The following is a 21,628-nucleotide window of genomic DNA, read 5'->3' as shown; positions in this document are numbered from 1 at the left end:
ATAGCTAACTACAAAAAAAAACAACAAAAAAACATATAAAGTCGGTGTGTTAAAACGCTCAAAAGTTATATAGATTAATACTTCAATTTTTACTTGTGGAAGGAGAAACGTTTTATTAAAGGTTTATGATTGTGTTATTTACAGAAACATATTTTAACTATCTATGGGTTGCGGCTTTGCTCGTTTGGATTTTGGATTTGTACGTAGTTTTTTTTTTTCAAAATAAACGTTAAATTTTTGTTAAAATTCTACCATAATTTAAATATTGATATTTTAGTCGGCATATAGACAAATTGGTCTATTTACTTTGGCGATTATTTTAGCCTTATCACGTTGTTTCTGATGGTTGGCTTTATTCTAGAAATGTTCCTACATAATAGACTTTATTGATCTTACGATGGTACTCGGTGATTAATTTAAACGTGCATCCGTCTCATAAAGGGCCTTGTAAAGTGATAAAGGGTTTGTTCTACAAGATAAGTGGTGACGTGAAGGTATCGACTGCTGGTGTAAGTACACTGTAAAAGCAAGGATTTGCCCAGGTAGGGGTCACCCTAGTCCGGCTTGCGCTGTTTTCAGAGGAGGACCGTAATCGGTGTTTTCGTAGTTGCTTGCACGTAAATGATCCAGCAGCAGCTAAGAGGTTCGAAAAGTGATAGGAGGATAAAAAGGCCTCCGGGTGCCCATATCTCGCTGCGGGCAGTAGTCGCATTTGTGGGTTTACCCAACAAAGTAGTAGATCAAATGAGTAAGTAGATTAGCTTAGCTTATCTTTTACTTAGGGAAGCATTGGTGAAGATGTCAATTGTAGAATCCTCTGAAGTAATACCTTACAGAGGCGAAACAGAAAAAGAGAGAGCGAGGTTAGAAATGAAGGTCATCGGGAGGGGAGTGGAGGGATGATGTCTCCATCGTCAACCTAAGCTAGTCTGGCAGATAATCCACCCGTGAACCAAAAATTAGTCCTCGCTCCTTAAACGGACCAGAGTAAAAAGAGATAGTGTATATTTCTATTAGAAGTTTATCGCATTTATGAATTTTCTTTCTATTCTTGAGTAAATCAAGAAGAATTTGAATAGGTTGAGTTGTAGGGGAAAACTGTCATTATTGGGATCAATACTTCTTTTTTTGGTATGAGAATGGTGTTTTTGGTGTTTAAAAGACTCAGTCAAATAATGATTTGAGTACGCAGTCAAATTGAAGTTAGATATGGGAATAGTTTTTGTGCGAAAACTTCGGTGTTAGAGGAAGGCGCGGGGATCGCGCTTCCACAAATCGGTTAATTTGGTAGTTGTGGGTTGTAAGATGTAGTAGGAGGTCGAGGCTGGAATAAACCACACGAAGACAATAGTACGTTATGTAAATACTCCGATGGAAATTTATACTGAGGCATTTGCATCGGTGACATCTTGATCGAGGCCAAACTGATATCTGTGATGTGTTATCGGGTTTAGAAGGTCTAAAAGACGACCCGTAAAGCCCATCAGGGCCAGGAACGGAGAGGGTGATAAGACAACCGGGATCGTCACAAGGCGGATGTCATTACCTACGGGGATCATGATGTAGACTTTGTTTATTAACGATTTTTAATGTTCGCGGCTGTATTCTTTTAAGCGAAAACACTACAAAAAATTCATTTGAGATCCTCTTTGTAAACTACGTTAGCGGTTTTCACTTCAGGATTGGGAATGAACATAGAAGTAGTTCACTCTAAAACAGGTGACATAAAACTGTGCATGAGAGAAGTAATCTTTCTACAGGTCAATTCCAGCCATCTTCAGGGTCTGTCCCTGGAACTTATTGATAGTAGTGTCAAAACATAGCTTATGGGGAACTGAGGTCTTAGGGCTTTAAGGTATTTTAATGGTATAAGAGATATTCACGGAATAAACACCGACTCCGCTTGACCACAGACGGTTAGCATTGTAGTCTGAAACACATTAATGTGGAGGGATTTTACTTCCATTCTGATTCCATTGAAGAATTTATATATTAGATATAGAGATTAAATTTAATAAATTAATCAAATTTCGTTTTATTATGATCGATTTAATAAACTAGAACAAAAAGATCTTAATTGTATAAAACAATTCTAGCGCAGTTCTGCGCAAGAAGACCGACTTTTCGTTAATTTAATTTGGTTTAATAACAGTTGAAATGTTGATGTTTATCCGCCGTATCAATTGTTTGCAATATGACGATATTGTTAGCGTGGTTCGTTATGACGATGCAAATTGAAGAACTTGCAGCGTCATAACGAACCACGCTTCTAACTAGCCTCCCTCAAATTTTTTCAGGAGTAACTCAAGAACGACTCAACCAAGCTTCATGAAATTTTTGCATGCACAACTTCAAATAAACTATTGGAACATCTTTAAATTTCAATGAAATTGATTTTGTAGTTATGGAGATTTTTGAGCCACAAAGTTTTATACGTGAATTTTCGTACTCCTCAAACCTCAAAACGTAAAGAAAATTCATTTTCACTCATTCACTTCCACCATGGGAGAAATTAATACCGTACTTTTCTTCAAAAAGTCGGTAAAAAAATTAAATCTATTACAAAATCTTCTATTTTAAATTTTATAGTTTTTGAACTCTTCAATAGGTGGCACAGCATGTAACGTGTCGAATTTAATATGTTTCATACATGTGCGTAAACAAATTACGTTATAAATCGAACCGTGAAATTATTCTGGCTTTGAAAATATTACCAAACGGAAATACACCGAGCAAGTAATAAAATAAAACTCGTATGCAAGCACAAATAAGTTGAACGGCAAAGTAAACCATAAAACGAATAAAACGAATTTGAACCATAAAACGAGAGAAATTGGATCGGAGTCCTCTCCTAGAATACAATCATTCATTTCATATTATTGAGATTAGAATTTTCATACAACATTTTGGTTCATCCCCTTTGAAAATTGTGAATAATGTGTCTTTTTTTTAAAAAAAAAACGTCTACATACCCGACACGTTCGGCTTTATATAGTTTTGTGAAAAATTTACCTTCCCAAACTGGATTTTTAAAGAATGGTGAAACATTTGTCAATTTATTTTTAAAAAAAAGATTCTAAATATCACTCAATTTTCACGACTGTATTACCATTCATTTCATGAGTATAGAATTTTCATTAAACATGTTCAACCCTTTTTCCGCTTATAGACGGATATTTCCATAATCCGTTCTTTTTTGTGTCTATGTTATAAAAATATTGTTACCTTTAAAATTCATCTACCTAAGCGGTTTAAGACTTGCTTTGATGAGCAGCCAGTCAGGACACTTTGGATAAATATCGAACATAGATTAGATAAACCAAAAAATAGTTCTTAGTAAAATTTTCATAAAAACCAGAATCCTTAAATTAAGGTCTCCTGTAATATCTCTCCTTCCTCATCCAATTATGAATGAAGTAAAAATAAAAAGCAGTCTAACTGAAGTAAGGATAGCTTTTATTTAGAAAAGAAATCTACTTGTATCTAAGAATTAGAAAGATTAATAAAATATATTTGTGTGGAGCAAACAAGAAAAGCAAAAAGAAAAAGAAGATTTTGAAAAGTGGTGTTACCGGAGGATGTTGATTAAATACAAAATTATATTGTTATTCTACAGATAAATAGAGCTGGAAAAGTTTATGGAAAAATCTTGTAAATAGACTACTTGTGTTTTTTATTTAATTTTTATGAGATAGAAATAGACCTGATAAAAATTCTGTGAATCTACCAACAAAAAAATCGACTTTAGTAACGAAAAACCTTCGATTTACGTGATTTGATCTCTAATTTTTTTTTTTTTTAAGAAAGTAAATCATTATAAACATTTCTCTTGAAATTAATATCAAATACTCTTCTTATATAACGGTAATAAAATTGGTGAATATAAATTTTCATCAATTCAAAGTTATTTTTAATTTTACTCTATTTAAAGTTATCCTAATGTATGGTAATCAGAAATTTCTAAATATTTTGTAAAGTTTTTTCTTTCAATGGTCATAGATAGCTGTGTATATTTATACATATACTTGGTATACCTGTAGCTTTATTATACATCTCTAGATCAGCCGAACAGAGGTTTGGAAGAATCTACCACAGTGTGACTGTAGAGAGACATTTTCAAAAAGCTGTTAACGTTAAAATGCAACTAGTTTGGTCGGCCATGAACCGTGCACCTCCTAGATGCATTAATCCTTTGGCTAGCATTAATCCTTTGCGTTAGTTACTTCGACCCAAAATAACGTAAATTGTGAAATGTTTTTTCGTAATTTTCTTCTTTGAGCTGAATATAACGTTACATATCAGGGCATGCCATCGCCTCTGAATTGCAGATGATGTTTTGTCCTGCATGCACATATCTTTCTTTATTCATCAAAGCGTTTGGCTGTGTAGTTGACATCATTACTTTCATAGAAAGCCTCTATGTCTTGTGCCACTTGTACCTTAGAAAATGAATATGCGTCATAGCAATAAGAAAGATTGTGGCTGTTAGTGCAAAGAAATAAATATGTATTTCAATTAGTCTTTAATTACAAACCATAATTTGTAAGAAGTAATAAATACATATTTCCATTAATTATATCTAAATTAATAGTAACTTTATTTTTTTTATAAGAGAATAATTTTAAAAAAGTGATGAAGCTTACTTATAAAAATATTTAATTAAGTTGAAACAAATCTGAAGTTTTATACATGAATCAAGTTGTACCATAAATACATCTTGTAATGTGAAATTTTAAGAAAAAAAAACTATATTTGTGATTAAATTTGCACACATCTATAATTTAATTTTTAAATTGATTCGAATATTAGAGATATTTGCCACAATATTTGATGTATGGCACCTAAGTGAATAATAAAATAATTATGTATTTTTTTAACTCTTCCTCAACATTGTTTTTTTTTGTTTTTGTATATTTAAAAAAATATAAATATGCATTATTAAACATGGGCGTATGTATGTGTACATCACCTTTAATTATCTTCTTTCTTTACCTAAAAATGAATTTTTTTTAGTTTTATCTCGTTATTTATTAGAAGCAGTGCTGGTTATGTATACTTTTTTATCATATTATATTTAATAATTAATTAGTGCTAGAGACGAAGCACCTCAAGAATTACAACGTTAAACATTATAAAGTAACATAAACAAAAAAAAATTAACTTTGACTTCTGTATGATAAAAAGATAAAAATTAATTAATATGTTTTTCTAATATTTTTATGCACAAAAATGTATAATTGGGCCTTTAATAAATAAAAATACTTTAGCTTTTTAAGTTTAATTTAAGATTATTAAAAAATTATATTGTATGAAAATATGGGAAAATTAAAATATCCTAAGTGCCCTACTTATGTTGACACCATCGAATTGTTGATTTCAGTCTGCTCTTCTCTGTTTTCTTTTATATCATTTCTTTCCACATTTATTATTATCCTTGAAAACCTATTGCTTCCCAAAGATTACTAATATTCCTAATTTTTTTTTATTTTTATTTATCACTAATTTTCTTCCTCATATACTTAGTTAAAAATTTAAAAAGTGGAAGATAGCAAATACTTTCTTCACGTACGTTTAGTGTACAGAGTGTCTCACGAAGAAACTGAAACAATGTGTTCTGCAAGTCAAAATAATGAAATATTTTCATAAATCATAGGCCAAAAAATCCTTTGCTTTTAAACGCTCTGACTTCTAAGTGAATTCGAATGGTAATGGTAAAATGAAGTCACTGGAATTTAAGTTAAGGGGTAATTGTATTTTTTATAGATTTTTATTTATTTATTAATCTTTTTTTAATAATTTTTTATTTGATGAATTAATTCACCATTGCAGTTTTGGAAGATTGCTCATGGGAATGTGGAAATGGAAAATTTTGTAGCGTATGAAAAATTATATTTGTTTGTAATAAAAGTAAAATTTCTTAAAATCTTCATGTTCAGTTAAGGTCACTTAAATACATTTTCGCATTATTAATAACTACAAATTTTGTTGTAAAATTTTATTTTTTTACTGGAAATTTAACGAAGTTAAAAAAAAACTTTATTTTCTGATAACAAATTTTACGTTTTATAATATTTTTTCAAACTTTTTTCGATACAGTTTTGGAACTTCTTTTATTCAATTTTTTTAATCAAATACCGTATGAAACCGTAAAATTTAATGTTTAATTTAAGTTCAAAAAATTTTTTTAAATTTTCTTTGACTTTATTTTAGGTGATTTCATAATAAAGCTACTTATTGTAATGGGTACCATGATTCGACTTCCGAAAAATTTCGACATATCTAAGCGTTTCACATCCTCCAGACCCCAAAACAACCATCAGCTCAAAATTTTATGAATACAATTATATATATTTCACATTATTGTGGACATGATAACTGCCATAATTCTGCGCCAATTACATTCAAATTGTTCCGTAAAAATAAGTCGTCCTAAAATCTCGGTCGAGTTTGTCAACGGCCAAAATCAGACCATTGGGGTTGAAATGGGGGGAATTTTTCGAGAAAAAAATATCGCTATAACTTTCTCATTAAGTAAAATATCGAATTCGTTTAAAGTTCCTAGTACGTATTCTTTGGATAAGGGACTAAAACGTATCTAAGTAAATTTTGTTGATATCACCACCAACCAGGGGGTTGAAAAAATGGAGTTTCGAAGACAAAAAAGTATCATACCTCTCTTAATAGGCACAGTATCGAATCGGTTTAAAGTGGTCGTTAGTTCTCTAAACATTACCTCAAATGTTTGTCTGAAACAATTTTTGATATGACCAACCCTTACGGCAATGGATGAACAAAGTTTTGCTGGAATTGTAAGAAGATGGGGCTTATATGCTAAACATGTGAATGTTTAGCATATGTTCGACACTCGGGACTCAAACGGTCGAGGAAGGGGACCTTGACGTCAGGGTGGTCCTCCGTGAGGGTTCCGTGGAAGATTTGAAAAATGTGGTGGACAGGAGGTGGGAGAAGGAACTGTTCAAGATGGTGGAAAACAAGAATGGCCCTCCGGCAGAAGAGGAGGCAACACCGAGGGTTTATATTGTGAATGTAGACGGTGATATGCAGGGGCGATATGCCCAGCATGTTAGCGTCCAGGCTCCAGGAGCTTTCGCTAGGCTTCGAAAGGGGAAGCTGAGGGCTGGTCTCTTACTGAAAGAGGTGTCGTCGGTGGACGTCGTTGGCGAAGACGAGGAGGTGCAAGGTAATGCACCTACCTATGTGCTTTTGACCTCTGGCGAAGGACGGATGGCGGTGGACGGCCTGATAGAGGGGATGGACAGGCTGAAGAAGGCGGAAAGCCGGCCGGTGATCTTGGTGTCGACCGGCGACCGCATGGGGACCTTGGTCAAAAAGGTAGCGGAGTTTTGGTCCGTCAGGAGAGGCACCAAAACGTCGCTTCACTTGTTCGGGGTGGGAGCAGCGAGGAAGGACGGCCCCCCGCAGGGTCCGAAGGCGGTTACGGTGGTCATGCGGCAGGAAGGGACCACGTACGCAGATCTCCTGCGAACGGTGAAGTCGTCGGTGGGGAGGGAGTTCGCCCCGAGCATTCTCTCGGTCAGGCAAGGCCGAGGTCAAGAGGTCCGGGTACGGGTCAAGGAGGCAGATAAGGTTGTTCCCGTGCTGACACAAAAGGTAGCAGCGGCAGCACCTCTTGTGAAGGTGGTGGAGAGGAACGCGGCCACCAGGCCGGTGGCAATTACTGTCAAAGACCTGGATGCCACTGCGTGTGGAGAAGAGATCCTGTATGCGATCCAGCAGGTCCTAGGGACGGATTCGACGGCTAGGGTCTCGTCGGTCAGGACGGCGTTCGGGAACTCCCGTATTGCGACTGTGATCCTGCCGCACGTCGAGGCTAAGAAGGTGGTTGCTGCAGGACGGCTACTGGTGGGCTGGCAGTCCTGCCGGGTTGATCTGCGTAGGCAGGACAACCACTGCTACAGATGTTGGGCGAGCGGTCATGTGTCCGCCAACTGTACGGGTGCAGATCGTACCCAGAACTGTTTCAACTGTGGCGCCGTCGGGCACAAGCGGTTTGAATGCACGGCGCCGGCGAAGTGCCTCGACTGTGGGACGGCTGGACACAGGACGGGGAGCGATGTATGCGCAAAGTGATGCGGGGCATCCTACTCTACGCCAACAGGAGCGCGGCGGTGCAGGACCTCGTGTGGCTCATATGTATTTATTTGTGTCTAATATGCTTAATATGTACGGGCGCACATGGTGTTTAGGATAAGATGTCTGTTTATAATTGTTTAGTGTTAGGGTGTTAAAAAAAAAAAAAAAAAAAAAAAAAAAAAAAAGGAGGTGTGTCAGTGCACTACGGTACGTATGCCATAGTAGCATTCGTTTATTTGTATTCCTTTTATTCGTGTAATGATGTTTATACATGGGAGTTATGTATTGATGTTATATGATTTTGATTTGTATTTGTATTTCTTTTCTTCGTGTAATGATGTTTGTGCATAGGAGTTATGTATTTTGACTTGTGATTTTGATTCTTATTCGTGTAATGATGTTTATACATAGGAGTTATGTATTGATGTTATATGATTTTGATTTGTATTTGTATTCTTCTTCGTGTAATGATGTCTATACATAGGAGTTATGTATAGATGTTATATGATTTTGATTTGTATTTGTATTTCTTTTATTCGTGTAATGATGTTTATACATAGGAGTTATGTATTTTGATTTTTATGTATCTTATGATTTGTATTTTTGTATTTTGTAACACACCATGTGTGCCTCGGTGAAAAAAAAAAAAAAAAAAAAGGGGAAGCTGGCTAAAAAAATGATGTAGCCAGAGGGTTCGAAGCGCGGAACCGTGTAGGGCCAGGGAGGCAGCTATCTTGCAGAGGTTACTCTGGCCTGGACACTCGCAAGAGTGGACAGGTCGGAGTACACTGATGATGCATGAAAGACCCTCGAGGTATGAGGGGTGGGCGCGCGAGGATCGGGGGTGGTATGCGTTCCGGCATACTTGGACCCCGACTAGAGGTAGGGACGGGAAGGGTAGCTCTTCTGGGGAGGGGCATCCAGAAGCGGAGGTCGCAACGTCTCGGTGAACCAGTGGAGACCCCGATGGGTGATTGTCCAATGGATAGGACACTGCTGATGGGGAATGGTTAGTCATCGCCGCGTCACATTAGGCCAACCGAAGCAACGTCTTTCAGGCGGTTACCGGTTGCCCTAGTGTGGTTAAAAAAGGATTGAAAAAAAAAAAAAAGGTATCAGAAACTTAAAGGGAGAGGATTTAAAGAGAGTTCAGGGTTCAGGGTTATTTGCCGGGTAATTACAACAACGCCAATACTACTTTTATTTCATAAGAAAGCTACCCACTGTAACGGGTACCATGATTCGACTTCTGGAAAATTTGGACATATCTTCGCGTTTCACATCCCCCAGACCCCAAAACCACCGTCAGTTCAAAAGTTTATGTATACATTTATGTATACATAATATATATATATATTTCACTTTCTTGGGGATACGATAACTGCGTAATTTTACGCCAATTACTTTCAAATTGTTTCCTAAAAAAAAAATCGATTCAAAATCTCGTTCGAGTTCGTTGATAGCCAAAATCGGTCCGTGAGGATGGAAAACTGGTGGCTTTTTCGAAAAAAAAAAATATTGCTATAACGTTTTTATTAAGTAAAATATCGAATTCGTTTAAAGTTCCTACGATTTTTTGGATTAGGTCCTAAAACCTATATAAGTAAAGTTTTTTGATATCACCAACCATTGGCCCAGGAGGTAGAAAAAATGGGGTTTCGAAGATAAAAAAAATCATACCGTCCTTAATAGGCACAGTATCGCATCGGATTAAGTGGTACCTAGAAATCTTATTATATAAATGCGTCACTCGTAGGAAGCGTGATTGAACTGATTTTTCTTGGAGTGGGGATGTGAAAGACTCACTTCTTAGTTTACACTCAAATAGCCTTGAAACTAAATGGAAATAATAACTTAACTGTACGATACGTTACCTATCCATGATAATTCACGTTTTGTTACCGAGTTATTATTATATGGATTCGGTGTTTCATCGATATAAGTTAACTCCTTACTTGTCTTCGTATGTTTATCTGCCCTAGTACCTCCATTCTCCATTCTTCAACATTCATTCGCTTTTGTTTGCAGTTAAATTTTTTTTGTTTTTTATTGCTCATATTCTCTCTAAAATCATCATTTATATTTACTGATTTCCATCCCTCCTTTGGATTTCTTGCCTTTGATCCTTTAATTTTGTTTTAATCAACATTTTTCCTCTTACGATATGTTCTGTACAGTGGCTTTCTTATTCAGATTTATTCTAATTAAGTTTATATTTTCATTATCTACCTTCTCATTTCATTTTATTTTCTCCAATCACCTTCATTCCCGTATTTTAACGCCTCCAGCTTTTCTTGTTTATTTTCTTGGCGTTAATACTTCATAAAAGTACAGACGAAAAATCCAAACGTAAAACTTTACAAAACAAATCAATGTAATCTAAATTAATTTACTTATTTACTCTATCCAAGACCGAGAGTTTATTTAGATTTATACCAACAGAATGATAATCAATTTTTTGAAGCAGTATAACTAAAAATGGGTGATTTATTATTTCTTTAAAATATTTTTTTTAAGAAATTGCATTCAGATGTTTCTTGAATGAAAATATTTATTAATGCAAATGGAAATTTTTTTTCGCCTTTATTATGACTATGAGGTATGCAAATCATTGAAGCTAAGAAAGCACTAATCATATTTTAACTAGGTATTAAATGAAATAAAATTTCCAATATTGCAAAACAAAAATTAAATCTTTTAGATAAATAAACTATTAAAATTAAAAAAAATTATTAAAAAATATTTAATTCTATTAAATTTTATTTTGTAATATTGAAAATTTTGTTTCGTAAATATAGTTAAAATCTGTCACATTTTGATATGTTTTGTTTTTAATAATCTTCAAAATTTATACGTTGTATTTAGTTTCTGAGGACTTTATCATATAATTTCACTCAGAATCAAATTAACTACAAGTTTTGTTTAAACATTTTGTGTGTTTATTATCCGTTTAACAAATTATTTTACGGAAAACATAAAGTAGTCTGTTTTTCGACCCCAGTCTTTTATATTTTACCCCAGATTTCTCAAACATTACAAAAATATAGTTCTGGGACTTATTTTTTCAGCTCAGATGTCATATAAAATCACTAAATTTTCCCCTTAATTTGGGCTCCAAGAATTACAGACCGGTTTAATTTTACCGAAGACTTAGAAATCAGGGTGACTTCTTTTGCCAGCCGACACTCGCTAATGAAGCGTTTCCGAACCTATGTTTATGTAAAGTTTCTCCTTTATTTTCATCAGTAGAACATGTCCTGAAAGTTTGTTATATTCTTCGTGAATCACTTTGTATTTGCAATGCGTATAATTTTAGTAACAATTATGTATAAGAATTTTAGCTTTCAATTTTGTAAAATATCCTTCCATCTGTAACGTAAACGTAGTAATTTTGTCATTGATTCAGATTGATTAATATAACTGTGATAAAATAAATTTCAAAAATAAAGCTCGAGGGATTATTCTGTGATATTAATCAATTATAACAAAAGTTGATATTAAAAAAAAACAATTTTTACTTTCATTAAATAAATAAGCAATTGTGCATAGGATTTAGATTAAATCTCTTTTATAATTGTTAAGGTTTATAATTATATTATGTATTTTTTTTTAATAACCAAATGAAGATCCTGATGAAACTTTTAAGAATAAAACATAGTTTAAAATTACGTTTGAAGTTATTTTGTAAATATTTATTTATGTATTTATTTATTTTTTTAATTATTAAACTTCTATGCTATGTGATGATTGTTTAATTTGATAATTTAAAATAAATTTAAGTTTTATTTTTGGAAGTATTTTATCATGAGAATATAGAATTATAGAATATAGAAAATTTTGAACCAAGGGAAATCTAATATTCTGAAAGAATCACTTTCTCTTCTTTCATAAATTTGAATTTTATCCCTCTCGGATATATGTATTCTTCAGAAAAAAATAAGCTTCTGTCTACTTAGATAGACAGACACCTGTCATCGCATGTCAGAATCGTAACACGTTTTGCAATATGATAATAAAAATAAGTATAAATAAATACTCTGAATTTTGATTCCGTGATTGTTTTAATTTTATTTTATTTAAAAAATTAATTTCTAAATAAATATCGATATTTAAAAAAAATGATTGTTTGTGTAGTTAGTTTTTTTTTTTTTTTTTAATCTCCGGGACCACCGACAATTATTGCTTCAGAGGATGAAATGAAATTGCAATTCTGTCGTGTGTGAAAATGCCATACCTGACCAGGATGAATGGCCGCGACGTTAACACTCGCGCCATGAAGGCTGGCAGGTTAGTAGCGGTCTACCGCTAATTATTTTTAAAAATAAAATTAGAACATAAAACAAATTTTCAATTAATTTTGCAGTTGTATTTGTCTTATTACTGCTCTGGGATATTTTGCAAATTTTGAGATAAATTTGAAAACAGACTTTTAAAATATCAATATTCGTTTAATTTAATTTTTGATGGTCGAATAAAAATAAAATCCACCCTCAGAAACTTTATTTTTTAAACCTAATTTTATTTATTCTTTCATTTTTCCTAATGTGTGCGTTGCAATCTGTTCAGCTAGTGAACAATAAGCAACCCCTCACCGGCCAATGAGATAAGGATGATATGTATGACATGTAAATGAGGTGTATTCTCGTATAGTATCAGGCTGACCATTCCTGAGATGTATGGATAATTAAAACCCAACCACAAAAATACACTGGTATACACTGTCAAGCATTCAAATTTGTATAAAAGAAGTAACTTTTTTACGAATTTGACATGATTACTGTGATATGAATCTGAGAACCTTCGAATTCGAGTTTTATCACTAGACCAGCTCGGTGAAATTATTATTCTTATTTAATAAAAATAGATTAAATTTAACCGATTTTCATACAGTTTGCAATAAAGATTAATGGAAATTTTTAAGCTAAGTGCATTTATGTAAAATGTATTTTTATTTTTTATTTTTTTTAACGAATACAGAAGAAAATTAATATTTTATCAATAATTGTTTACTGTCAAATTGACAGATTAAGTTTTTAAACGGATGAGTTTTTTATATGAAGGTTTTATTTAGAAAAGTAATAAATACTTATTTATCTTTTAATATTAATAATAATTTTCTTCAATTCAACTCGTCTTGAAGAAGGAAATTATAAATCTTATTGTTGTTATGAGAAATTTGATGTTATAAGATTGTTTATTTGTTGTTATAAGAAAGTTGAAATTCAGGAAGGTATTCTATATTAAAATATTTAAAAGCTTATTAATTGTTTTCTTCTTCTTCCATCACGGTATAAGCGATTCACCTGTTCCGGTTTCAATGGGTAACCAGCGCTTTCTTGGCCGTCCCATACTTCTTTTGCCCTTCGATCAATAGTGTATTATTTCCTTGGGGAACCTTCCGTCTTCCATCCCATTAACATGGTCCTTCCACCTCTCCCTGTTCTCTACTATTGTGTCGCACAAGGGTAGAAGATTTAAACTCTCTTCTGATATCCTCGTTCCTAAGAAGATGAGTTCATAAAAAGAAATTCGAAAAAAACACATGTTAGTATATGTATATATATGAAAAACAAATTATAAAATAGTTTGTTTGACTATATGTAAAACTAAATCATAAAGGAAATTCGTTTTTTCCTATTTTTTTAGCAGAAGATGAATGAAAAAATCGTTTTTTATTTTTTAAAAATGAATTAAACATTTGTATAAAAAGAGTTTCCATAAACAAATAAGTGAAAAACTCTTATAAATAAATAAAAAACTAAGGAAGACTGATGAATTATTGAATTAAACATTATATATGAAAAACCAGTCGATTATTTTAAATTTAAAAAGGTTAAGTTTTTATTAATTTTCAGATATGGTAATATTTCTAATCATTTTACTCCAATAAAAACAACACTAATTAATTTATCTTTAAAAACCCATAAAAAATTAAAAACGAAAATATTACAATGATTTATAGATTCATATGTTACTCTGGAAGTCTTCCAACAGCTTGTATCTCTGTATTCAACCATTTCCTGTAAGCACCTGCGTCCCTTGTAGTTTAGTATATTTTTTAGATCCTAGACTGTTAACAATTTTTTTTTGCTCGCTAGACTAGTATGCATTGTTAATAAAATAAATTAAAATTTACCCGTACAAAGATTAACAACGTCTTTATGTATGAAAGTTACGTTGTGCTTTCTAACCCAGTTTTTCACATCTACCCACATCAGTTCAATGGGATTCAGTTCGAGGTAGTAGGAAGGCAGTCTTAAAACATCACGGTGTTTTTCTTTTACAATCTTGTCAATGGCATATTTCTCGCAGCGCTCTTCGTTGATAATATTATACAACTCCACTTTCAAAGCATTTTGAGATATTGGAATTTTATTAAACTGCAGTCAGTTTACCATAATTTCCTTTCTAGCAATTGAATTAGTAGCTCTATTAATTTTTACATTGGGATAAGATTTTCTATCACAATTACAGAGTTTTCAGGGAGTTTAAGAAGTAATTTATTTTGAATCCATTTATAGAAGTTAGCGTAGTTCATATTGCGGTGGTAATCTCCTGTTATACTACTTGATTTCCACATCGGTAGACAATCCGGTATAAATCCCATCACTCCTCCTGCATTCAAAGTTATTGTCCTGTTCATTTACAAATAGGTTTCTTCAATCAATCTCCCGTATTAATTTTCTAACCTACCGTTTTTTTGCAAATGATTGCTATCATCATCTATGGACGCCTCATATACAAAAACTATTGGTCGATTCGCTTTTCTGAATTCAGAAATTTTTTGTAATTACGTAAATTTTTGGTACCGAATAATAAACCTTTAAACCAATACGGACTTAAACGGAATTCCAGTCCGTTTAAACCGTATCGCTTTAAGAATCCGACGTAATAATCGGCTTGAACCGTGAAACAGATTATCATCCTTCAGTAATTTTGAGTATGTTATTAACAGACGGTAAACATTTTTCTGAAATGTAAAAGTGGTTGATTATATTACGGATAACACGGACATTAAAATCATCAAGCACTGTGACAGGTTTTGGCGGTTGAGAAGTTTTCCTTGATGTTGAAAAAGACCAACGCCTTTTTCAGCAAATTGCAGCAGAAACTGCTTCAATTTTTTTTTAATCCATTTCTTATGCGATAGACTTATTCGAGGCACCAATAGCTGCACTAATACGTTCTATAATTTTCTTAGGGTCAATTATAAAGTCACATTTCTCCGCTTCCTCTGTCATGAACTTTACGATATTAGTCACAATTTCACGGGATTGATTATAGAGTAGTTTAGTTCCCCCAATTTTGGACATTTAAATTTCACTTTCCGACTAAACTATTCAAATATAATATTACGACAACATTAATCACAAAAAAATACACAGCAAAAACCGGACACAAAAAACGAACTATTATAACCTTACTCAAATAGTATACAATGAAATGGTGAACAAATGCTTGCAAATCACTGAAGTATCACATTTGTATAGAACAAACTGGACTGATTCGAAAAATTTTCAGTATGCGTACATTTGAAGAAATAGGCGATAGGGGACTTTTTAACAGTGACTAATTATTATTTATAAATTTTAATTATCAGGCAAATTTTAGAGTATGTTATATTTTATTGCCGTATTATTACGGCAATGAAAATAATCAAAACAAATATGACATAATTAGTCATTTTACGAGCGAGTAAACAAGCTATTATAGTTGTGATGGTCATAACTAGTTGAATTTGAAACGACTACAAACGATCGGTTGTCGACGAAGGGGAACAGGGACTATGCAAAACGAACCACGCGCCAAGCGGACTGGATACAAATGAAGCGGACTTTATATCTGCTGCATTCAGCCTCTCTATTTCTCCCTCGCTACCATAAGTTAATCACTGATATTATTAATGTCTTGTATATCTTCATTTTAGTATTGCTGGAGATGGTTTTAAATTTTAAATATTTCGTATTTGCTACATGCATTGTTAATCGGCATTATTCGTTTTTAATTTACCGGAACAGTTTATTGCCCTGGTTGAGTCATTTTAACATGTGGAAATGTATTATTGGTCGGATTTATACATCTTGAAAATGAAATGACAGCAGGTCTTTAAAAAATATTAGAAATTGTGGAAAACCTCTAAAGTTATTGCTCATATTGAAAAATTTATGACACTTTTTGCTGTTACAGCTATTTTAATCAGGAATAATTAAATACCATCATTTATTTATTTATAACAGTTCACATCTGATAATATATACAGGTGAGTCATTACCTACTGAAATTGTATAAAAAAAAGTAAAATAAAAAGTAAACTATTAAATTAACTAAATAACATAATTGCTTCCTTAGAATAAACAATAAATTTCCTGCAATAGCTCTTTAAGTTTTTAAATCAAGTTTAACCAACATTCTAATTTTAACTGCTTCTTAAAACGTGAATAATGATTATTTATTTATTTCTTCTAAAACATTAACAGCTTTGCACATGAAAAGAAATATAAAGTAGTTGCAAAAAGAATTTCTTAAGGTACCTATAAATGAAACATTAATAAATTATATTTATATATATATATATATATATATATATATATATATATATATTAATTTTTTAAACTTTAATCTCTAAAAATCAATTTTTATAGACAAACTTCTGAATAATTTATTTTTAAGTCAAACAAAAATACTCCTTTTTTGTTTTAATACAATTATTAATTCCTTTCCATTTATTTCATTAAAAAAAAACCGCATTATGTACAAGGAAATAACGAAAATAAAAAAAAAAACTGTTACTTTTTATCATTAAATAAAACAATACAGTAGATGTTCTGTAACTGTAAATGCTGAACATTTTAGTAGTGAAGGTAGGTAAACGGTAATTTTATTCTGGAAAATACAAAAAAAAGACAAGATTTCTATCGTATCCTTATTAACTAATAAACACAATAAGACGTCAATGTGTTTCCTTCAAAATTGTATTAAAAAGAAAATCTGAAACTTGCAGACCATCTGTTTAAAATCTTACAATTTTAAATCAATATACTAGAGATTTTATAAACTAAAAAATTTCTTTCTTTTCTCTAAAACTATTACTTTGAAAATACCTAGTACTTAAAAAATTCTAGTCTGATACTCTTTCACGCAAAAATTACTCGACTGAATAAGAAGTTAAAATTTTGCACGAAGATAGCTTTTATAATTAGAAAGAACATAGGACTATAGCCGTTACGAAATGTTTCAATGTTTCAAGATAGTAGCTATTTTAATGGGTTACGGTAACAACCTGATTATTTTCTTGCCGATATTCAACATTACTATGGCTAAACCGCTAGGCAAATCGAATTCAGAAACCACTTACAGAATTTTATATTAAATTTTCTACAAAAAAGTTCCATTGTCTTTTTCGATTACTTTTTCGGTTGTACAGAAAATTAGCTGTAAATGTATGACGGTGTACGGCGAAGATACCTTTAGACTTGCGCTTCACTTCTAAGCGCTTCCAGTTCCCACTTAAAGTTGCTTTTTCGATGACAATAAATAATTCACAAAGACAGTCGTTTCAAATAGTTATTTCAACTTTAAGAGTCAATGCTTCTCGTATCAGCAACTGTATGTGGCTTCCTCCAGATTCTCCTGTAAGAACACTGTATACACTCCAGAGAGAAAAGTAAATATTATAAACAAGTCTATTCTTTAGATTTTGTTTTTCTCAAAGTGTTTTATTCACTATGGTGGTGTAATGGCGAGCATTTGGTTGCTGCCTTCCAAGCAGTTATTCTCAAAGTGCTCCACAAATAATACAAAAAAAAAGTTAAAAATATAAAAAGAAAAATTAAGTATGGTTTCTTTTTTTCAAAAAAACAAAAGAGAAACGTATTACGGTTACATCCTGGTGGTGTTTGTCGGGTAACGCTAAGAACTGTGAAAAATACTTTTCACAGTTCCCGTACGAACGATAGATGTAAGTACTACTTTTAAGACGGAGGACAACTATTCCGAAACCCGCGCACTTCAGAAAGTCCTGCGCTGACCAGACTGTTGCTCTAAAGAAACTACAATACACTGAACAGGCTCTGATTTTTATTTATCATTATTATTCTCACAAGTATGAGTTTAATGAACACAACACAGCGGGAGGTCCAGTGTTCCCATCCCTTCGCTAGACTGGAAGGACTAGGGAAGCAAACCCTGACCGGCTAGTACCATTCTAATAACGCGAATGATGTAGAAATACCTTCAAGTTTTTTCTTCAATAATGTTATATTTCTGTATTTAGCAATATAGATTCGAATTTACTATTTTTCTCTCTTTCAAGTTTATATGGTCTGAAAAAAGGCTGACTTGAACTTAGTAGTACTTGAAAGTTATAGTGAAATCTTATTCTAGAAATAACAGTTTTATTTTATTCAGGATTACATTTAAAATAAGATATGCAATAAAATATTTTTCTACTTTCTAAACTTATGACGGTTCTCCTGATATTTTGACAATTAATTTTTTATTCTGTATGAAGTCAGTAAATAAATGAGAATTTCTAATTTTCTTGAAAATTAAATAATTGCTTTTATTAAACTTTAGTATGCGAGTTCTTTTGTTTAGTGTAAAAATAAATATTCTCGTTGTTCAATCACTAAAGAAAATGAAAGGAATTTATTTATGTATAGTAATCTTACAATGATTAAAATTCATGCGGGTTAGGGCCCCGAGTAATATTAATATTAACTGTGGAGTCAATTATAACTGTATAATTGACATTTTACGAAGTCAAGCTTTTAAAAAATTATGTTAATATTGTTAATAAATAATTCTATATTTCTATTTACAATGAATATATAATCTGTACTATCCAAGGAAATAGAGAAAATCAAATTCGTTAACTTTTCTACATTTGGTGAAACAATGTTAAATTTCTTCCAGATCTGTGTCTCTCTTTTGTTATATATATATATATGTTAGAATTCAATAGTATCGATGAAACTTCTGTTATTATCTGAATAAATTGCAAGGGAATGCCATGAAAATATAGATCTAATGATAGAAGGGATATTTAAAAGCCTGAAGCGATATTTGTTCCTAAACACATCTGCTCGTATAGGAACACATCTGGCATCAGGCCTTCAATATCCCTTCTAGCAGTAGTCTATATTACCATGGCTTAATAGTGGCTCATAAAAAGAAAATATTTTAATATCCTGGATGATATAGATAAAATGACTCTTAAAAAATGTAATAAAATTGATTTTGATTTCTTTAACTTTTTTTTTGTTTTTTATAATTATAAGTTTTTCAGTTTGGAATTTTATCCAATTCATTTAACAAAGAAATTAAAAATTGACGACATACTTCTACAGTAAATTTCTTTACCAACTGGAAAAGCGTTAAGGTAAATATATTATTATTATTTCCAAAAGTTTTTTTTTTTCTAGAATGTACCTGATTTTTGTAATATTTTAATGTAAATTACACGTCAGCTAAAGGATGGTATAATTTTCTAATAATTTGGCACAGCTGGCATTAATACAATTGTGTAAATTAAAGTTCCACTTACCAACAATTTAAAAATATATTTTCAAGTACTTTCGGATCCTTTACTCCATCATCAGGAATTTCTTATAAGATGTTAATTCAAAATTCATAGGTCATAATATGTATAATTATATTTAAATTAAGATTGTAAAAATAGTAGTCGTAAACATCTTACGGACATGACGTTACAGTCTTATAGACGTATAAATTTCTTGACGACCGACAATTATGAACGTAACAATTTTAATTTAAATATAATTATACATATGACATGAATTTTGAACTAACATCTTATAAGAAATCCTTAATGATGAAGTAGCAACAACAAAAGTACTTGGAAATATATTTTTAAATTGTTGGTAAGTGGAACTTTAATTTATACAATAAAGGATGTTAGTTTATAAATAATAAAATCATAAAGAAAGTAACACGTATCTATTCATATTACAGCCCTAGATAAGTCAAAAATACCTAAAAACGTAATATGCCTGCCCTCTATTTGATATATACAACAAAATGTGGATATTGGTTTGGCCATGCATGTAAACTCTTTTTCATTCAATTAAGCATCTGATACGGCTTTTGTTCAGCTACTTGTTAAATTTAATTCCCGAACAGGTATTTTGCCAGAGTGAACCTTCATCCGCCCTTACCAAACTTAGGTCGAAGGACTGTACTAAATGTTTTCATCACAGAATCCTTAGGACGCGTCATTTCTTACAAGTCTTTTCAACCTTAGTTAGGAACGAGTAAGGTCTAACCAAAACATTCAAAACTTCATCGAAGATAATAGTTTAAGCTGCCTGCAAAAAAAAACAACAGAAACGAAACTAATAGTTTACCTAAAGGACTACTTCTTGGCTTTCTGAAATCAGTAGGAATTCATCCTTAATTACTTAGTATTATTAATTATTTAAGATTATTAATTACTTAATAATCTTAGGAATTGGGGAATGGGAAGAGCATATTTTCTTTCTCCAAATACAAACGAGATGCTCGAGAAAGTGTCATTTAAGAAAGATTCTTGTTTACCAGCTGAATTTGTTTAGCCAGAACGATTCTAATAGAAAATTTACAAATAACCTCATATTACAGGAATTTCCAATATTTGCAAAGGTTGAAAGTTAAATTTTCTAACAAAGTCTTTATTTTTTTTTTTATCTCGTACAAGAATTTGTCGTTGCATAATCTCACTTCGATTTACTTTTGTATTAATAGCTTACTCCACTCCACAATATACTTCCAATTAAAAAGATGAACTTAAAATAAATTGAGCTAATTATTCGTGATGTATATAGCTAGAAACATTAATTATTCTAAATATGTAGATATATAAAAATAAGTAAATTTTCTTCTGTATAATTTCTATTTAATTTTTACTTCCTATTTAAATATTTATTTTTGTAGGTTACAGTTTTATTTAATTAAGAAGTTTTAAACTTTTAGGAAGTTTAAGGAATAATTAAGTAAAAGTTTTAAACTTATAAATATATTTTTTTTTTATAATTCCTTGATATTTAACAATAATTTATCATATCAAGCAAAATTTATTTTGCTTTGAAATTCAAGTATAATTAAAAAAAAAAAAAGAGCATAAAATTATAATTTTTTATAACAATTAATTATGTTTATTTTTACCACTGAATTTAATACATCATTCATTTTTTTGTGTAATTAATTAACTGTTTGAATTATTTTTGTTATTATAAGTACAAAATTAAAATTATGATTTGTTGTCTAGAATGAAAATAAATATTTGAAGCCTTTTAATACAGTTATTAGTTTAAATCTACTAAATATAAAAAATATTGTATGACTTCCGTTTAAGAAGGTGAACATTTTTATATAGGTCGTAATAATAATTAACGCTCTAATAAATCGCGAGCGCGCGCGCGCACACACACACATACATATAACAAAATTATGTTAAATGTCATTTTAGTTATAAAAATAAAAACGATGTGAAAGAAATGACATCATCCAGTAAAGT

Source organism: Lycorma delicatula, chromosome 4 (assembly GCF_047948215.1).
Source record: "Lycorma delicatula isolate Av1 chromosome 4, ASM4794821v1, whole genome shotgun sequence".
In the NCBI taxonomy this organism is placed as follows: domain Eukaryota; kingdom Metazoa; phylum Arthropoda; class Insecta; order Hemiptera; family Fulgoridae; genus Lycorma; species Lycorma delicatula.
This window is presented reverse-complemented; position numbering follows the sequence as displayed.